Source organism: Ascaphus truei, chromosome 6 (assembly GCF_040206685.1).
Source record: "Ascaphus truei isolate aAscTru1 chromosome 6, aAscTru1.hap1, whole genome shotgun sequence".
Taxonomy (NCBI): Eukaryota; Metazoa; Chordata; class Amphibia; order Anura; family Ascaphidae; genus Ascaphus; species Ascaphus truei.
In genome coordinates this window covers 79,991,679-79,998,438 of record NC_134488.1, presented here as the reverse complement: position 1 = coordinate 79,998,438, position 6,760 = coordinate 79,991,679, and positions in this window count along the sequence as shown.

The window sequence follows — 6,760 nt, the reverse complement described above, 5'->3', positions numbered from 1 at the left end:
GTGGGGGCGGAAGAGCGTCCTGCCTTGTGAATCAGCTCCGATTGCCAGTCCTTCAGTGCTCCGGTTCTCCAGCAACGCTAACTCAACACGTTTCGCTGATGCTTCGGTATAAAATATATATTGCCATGCTCAGTAGCACTCCTCTGTGAGGAGGCATATATGCTTTTATATATATATATATGTGTGTGTATGTTGTGGTTATTTTGGGGGTTCAATATGAGCTTGTAGGTGTCCTGTATGTTTTACAATTCTTGTTCAGCTGGTCTTAGGTGATTGGAGGGTGGCTCCTCCTACCTAGTTTGTAGCTCACCCCCTCCCACTTTTAAATGGTTTAAAGCTCACTCCATTGCATCTCCCACTCTCGGGGGAACTTGCTTGCAGTTTGATTGTGACAAATCTAATACAGAGTGCTTTTCCTGATAATGTACAGATTAATAAGAGCTTCAATCAGACTTAGAACTATGCAACTAATTTTGACAGATTTATTATAAATCATTCTTCCTGGTAATGCACAGGTTATTAAGAATTTATATTAGTGTTAGGTACCCTTGAGATGTGGTCTGCCGTGTAGTGGCTCAAGGGCTTACAACACTTTGGCCAAAGAGTTAAACTAAAAGACCATTTTATTCAAAAGATATCTATACATATATATTTAGGCACTGTACCGTGTATAAGTTTCATTGGATGTGCACTGAGCTCTGTCTGTGTTTCATGTTCTGTCTCTGGTTTTAAATATATTTTGCCATGCTCAGTAGCACTCCTCTGTGACACTTATATGCTTATATATGTTGTGGTTATTTTGAGGGTTCAATATGAGCTTGTAGGTGTTCTGGGTATTTTATTTGGCAAGTCGGGATGTTAGTGTCTGAGCAAAGCAGACAAGAATACTTATTCAGTATTATTCCATTTGATACAAAGGCCTAGATGCACTAAGCTCCATTAAATCGAGGAACATACCGTGACACTACATAATATAAGAATCAACATTATGTTCCCAGAGTTAATGCTGTCTTCACAAAACTAATTATTTTCAAAAACAACAGCTGTACTATATCTCATTAGAAAAGGGTTAATGTGACGTTATTGTAGCATAACATTGCATTATGATAGTCTTGGTGTTACTCCTATCCAAACCCTGAAATGGGTCTTTTGCTGTAGTGAAGACTGTAGGGTTGCCAGATGTCCTGTTTGGAACCGGGCAGCCCGGTATTTTGCCCCCGAGTACGGTATCAAATGAAGGGTAATACCGGACATGTATGTGTCCAGTATTACCTCTCTCCGAACGCAGGGTGGCTGTGGGTCACCCGGCGGCAGGTCAGGGCACTTGCTGCCGGTCCCGCCTCTCTCCTGCTGCAGACTTCTCCCTCATTGTCTGTCCCACGCCGAGGTGTCTGCTGCTGACACGTGCGCCGGGTCTCTCTGATGTCAGCGCCGGAAGTCAGCTGGGCTAACCTTCCAGAGCACATGATGTCTGCATCAGACACCTCGGCGTGGGACAGACAGTGAGGGAGATGCCTGCAGCGGTTGAGAGACGGGAGTGGCAGCTTGTTCTGTGACCTGGTGCCCCACAGCCACCGACCCCCCAGCCATCGGCCCGCTGCGTGCCCCCCCTCCCCATAGTCACCTGCCCTCCCGCAGAAACGGCCCCCCCTTTGCAGCCACGGTCCTACCACAAGGCAGCAACGCCCTCCCCCTCCACGCAGCCAATGGCTCACTGCCCCTCCTCCCCCACAGTCACTGGCCCTCCCACAGCCACCGTCCCATCCTAAGCCACCGATCCACCCCCCAATCCTGCAGCTACCGGACCTGACCTGAGACCACCCCCAAAGCAAATTTGATTTTTATATGCATTGGGGGGGAAGGTTGGGATATTTGTTAAATGTATTGGGGGGGGTTGGGGGTATATTTTTATATGTACTGGGGGGATTGTATTTTGTATATGTATTGGGGGGGTGGAGGTGTATTTGTATATGTACTGGGGGGGTTATATTTTGTATATGTAGTGGGGGGTGAGGTGTATTTTTTTATGTATGGATTGGGGGGAGATGGGGGTATTTTGTATATGGATTGGGAGGGTATTTTATGTGTATTGGGGAGGGTATTTTATGTATTGGGGGTGTGGGGATATTTTTCATATGTATTGAGGGCATATTTTTATATGTATTGGGGGGGGTGTAGCGCATCTTTTGCATTGTCCAGTATTTTTGGACAAGCCACCTGGCAACACTAGTGAAGAGCGGGAAATAACCCTTCTTTAAATGATGCCTAAATGTGATATCACACCCATCCAAACACGGCAAAAACTTTATGGTGTAGGAATAATTCCAAAGTTTAGCGCTGACCTAAATAATGTAACATTAAATCCCTGCTTTAGAGGCGTGCATGCGACGTCAATGTGGGTGCACGCGAGCTAAGGATGCTCTGTGCAACTCGCCGAATAAGCCCACAAAAGCGTCCGATCGCCGCCCAAATGCACACCACGGGGCGTCCGACGGGTGTGGGTGAACATAGTGATGTCATCAAAGAAGGTGCTGATGCCGAGACCCCGGATCTGTCCCGTCTCGGGCGCATGCAAGAACCGCCTCCAGAGAAGAGGAAAGATGGCACCGCTGAGCAGTGTTCACGGGAGCGTGCACACTCTTAAAATAACAAAGGAGAGAGAGCAGGTATGTATGTGGAGGGGGATATCCACAACAGAAAGGCCACCCTTAGATATCAGTCTGAGAGGGCTCCAGCAAGTGAGGGAGCAGAGCGGAGAGCAGCTTCTGATAGTGAACAGTCCATGTCTGAGGGAGACACAGTAATTACTAAAAGGGACCTCCAGAACATGTTAAAAGAGATGCAAGCAAGCTTTCAGTCAACTCTGGATAAAGCAGTAAGAGAATTTAAAGCAGAAGTTCCTTTATTGTCTAAACGAACTACAGACCTTGAAAATAAAATGGACATCTCTCTGCAAAATCAGGTAAATAGTGACGATGAGGTCCTGCGTCTCAATGAAGAGATAAGGGCTATGAGGGACGGTATAGATGACTTGGAGAACAAGGAGCAAAGGCAGAACCTACGAGTTGCCATATCCCTGAGTCGGTCTCTGCAGAAGCCCTCCAGCCATATCTTAAGAGACAGTTAACATCAATTGACGCCCAGTTGCAAGATAGAGCTCACAGAGCCCTTAGACTGAGATTTGACGACCCTAAATGAAGCAGAGATGTAGTCCTAAGACTCCACCAATATGCAACCAAAGAAAGAATTATAAAAGGCAGCAGAAACAGCGGCTCAATTGAATTTGAAAACTGCTCCATCCAGATCTTCCAGGATGACAATTGAGAGGAGGAGGGGACTGCGTCCAGTGACGGCAGCGCTTCAGGAAAAGGGTATTTGATATCGGTGGGGCTTCCCGTTCCGTTTGGTGGTAAACCATAGTGGCAGACAGGTCTCCCTTCGCTACCTCGAGTAATCGGCATCTTTCCTGGCGGCTCTGGATCTGACTCCGAGGGGGTTTGGGACAGCACCGAGGACCCCGTGAAGATAGTACGGATGACGATCGATCTGCTGAGGTGGCCCGGAGATAAAAGATTCAAGACTAATGGCGGTTTTGAGGGTCTCTAGGCAAATCTGTGGTTATCTTCTTGACCGATGACTCGGCAACCAAGGGGAACTCGGAATGATTCCCTGATATGCAGCCATATTTGTTTTCTCTTTTCTGTTCTCTCCGTTTCCTTTCCAGTCCTTTCCAGTTTTCCCCAATTTACTACAGGGTCAGCATGATATACGTGTTGGAGTCGGCGGTTTGTTTTGTAAGGGCCGGTCAGCCAAAGCTGATCGTCGGACGACACCGGTGAATACACGGAGTGAGACTCCCGGTGATGGGTGAGAGGGCTTTGACCCAAAGACTTAGAGGAGCTATTTTCTTTTTGTTTGACTATAGAGTCAAAGGACATTAAGTCTCAACAAGAAACCAAGAACAATTTACTAAGCGGGAAAACTCTAAGGTTAAAAGACATTGAATATGTAATGAGAATATGTGAAACCGGGTTTTGATATTTTTATATTTCTAACCGGGAAATCTAGCCCTATAAGTAGATATCAACACGATAAGTTTTATAGGATACCATCTATTGACCATCTATGCATTTCATGTTTGACTATTTATCATCCATGTATGCAGTGAGTGGCTCACTGCCCTCTCGGGTGTTTTTAATCATCAATTTGTTTCTCCCCAGATTCTATTTCATGATTATCTAGGGTTCTTATACATATTTACACATTTCATACAAATTTAGGTATCCTATATATTTAGTTCATTGCATTACAATTGTATTTTATATATATACGTTTTTTAATTATGTTGATACTGGTGTTTTAAGTTCATGTATTAAAGTTAGCTTAAGTTCATTTTATGTTGTTTTCTACCAGTTCACATGCATGTATATGTATATCGGATTAGAGCACTGTTTTGTATCTGATTAGAGTTTTGATTAGCATAAGATGAACTTTGATCCAACACAGAACACTACCATTGGTGGTTAGAGGTACTGTGACCCAGATCGGAGCATTCTGATTTCTGTATAACAACTGAGCAATAAGTCTGGTTTTAGGGAAGTACCAACACCATTGGTTAGCAAGAACTACTTAAGGAAGATCGTCTAGCGTCATTCTTACAACTCCTGACGAAGCATTTTTGCGAAACACAGAGTTGGTGATTTTGGGATCGCGACCGAGAGGGTGATTTCATCACGCTGAGACGCCGGCTAGAACGCATAGATTACATGCGGAAACGAGCAGCAGAAGGATACGAGTAAGACGAGGTCTGTGTGCACAACAGTCCCCATTGAGAAGGCTGCTGCTGGCTGACGCGATGTGTCCTGCGTTTCATCACCACTAACGGCGAACCCATCACTTTCCCTACATTGTCCGGTGTAAAGGTCCAAATGTGAGTGTGCATTTCAGAGATTTTTTCCTACATCAATAGATTTGTACCTTCTACACTATTTTGTTCTTTGTCTCTGTTTATACCGTATGGGGTGGATATTGTTGGAGCACCGTTAACAAGCATTCAGAGAAGTGAAGTGCATCCATTCCATGACACCACTCGCCATTTTGGGGCTCAAGGCTTGTATAACATTGCTACCTTGTGAGTGTGTTTCCTGGAGTGTATTCTACCCCCAATTCCGTGCCCAGACAGGATTGCACTATATTTTGTTTTCTTTTCTATGTATCCAACGATGGCGTGAGCTCCCTGATTTTATTATCAGCATCTTCTACCAGAACCAAGAAGGGAGGTTCATTTAAGGGCGAGACGCTGCCATCAGGCTAACATCTTTTATTCATTCATTTATACTCCACCTGCACTTTATTTTGTTCTTATATTGCTATACCTTATCTTTCACCTAGGCGCCGGGTGTTTTTGTTGCTTTCACAGCCTTTAAAATATACCTGGAGTCCCAGAGTGCAGCTTGAAACTACCACAGTGATAACTCAACTGATAAGAGTGCTAGCACATAGGTACAGAGACTGCGGTGTGGCAGATGTGAATACCTATGCTCATATTAATGAATGGGCTCAACCGCTGGGTACTGTGCAACACTGTCTAACCAAAATTAGAAGGTAACCCTGGGAACCCCCTGTATTGGCTACACTACACCACAGAGGTAACTATATATACATGCTCAGTGCTCCCAACAGCAATGCAACAGTGTGGCAATATGTATGCCTATGCCCATTTTGGTGAATGAGCTCGACCGTGCAGTACAGTGGAACAGGCTATCTACAAGCAAAACTAAACTACTCCACAGCTACTGTTGATAAAGAGTACACACCATAAATCCTCTGATATATCTTGTGCAGCGGTGAAGACTGGCAGCTGATCGCTGTGCGATACTGCTTGCTGCCATGTCAGTGCTTGCACGTGTGAATTGGCCGAAGCGCGCGTTTCACGTGAAACTCTTTCTCAAGGAAAATATGAGGGGGGGGGGGGGGGTCCAATAGAAAGAAGGTTGGTTTATATGTGATGTCTCACGTTTCTATTGGCAGATGAACTCACTGTGAATGTCACACTATGTGATGGTCTAGGAAGAAAGAAATCAGACCATCTAATGTATACTGGTACTGAGTATCATATGTGGCAGTATACCATATACTATAAAATAGCACTAGTTAATGCAAAAGTATTTTAAGCCAGCTATGCTACTGTTGCAATATACTAATTACTCTGTGAAAGAATGACACAAGGTAATACCGAAGTGGAAGGAAGAATGTCCTCATTGTACAAATCAGGGGCAATAGGGGGATATGACTACCTCCCTACTTAGTATCAGAGAGTGTTATGAAAAAGTATTAATATTTGATGAACATAAAAATCCACTGTGATGGATATCACAGATATAGGATAAGAGTTGTTGATGAGGCAACCCTCAGGTGGATTCAGACCATCCATGAAAATTAGCAAATAGACTTATAGTGATTAGTATAATGGCAGGAGTACATCTGCCCTGTTAACCAATGTGGCACTATAGAATGCTGTACACTTAAAAGAACTGAAACTAAATCCCTAAGTCAGAGAGGGAGACTAGACTTTGGTTTGGGGGGTAACAAAGTTCTTGGCTGGGCTTCGCTGAAATGACTGTGGACTAATACATCCCTGATATTCTGCGCTCGTCTGCTGACCATTGAAGGGTTTCGTGTTAATTGAATCCAGAGGACCTTATGTACTAGACATAGGATTCATATGTGTGTCAATTGCCTTGATTTTAACCCCCATCAA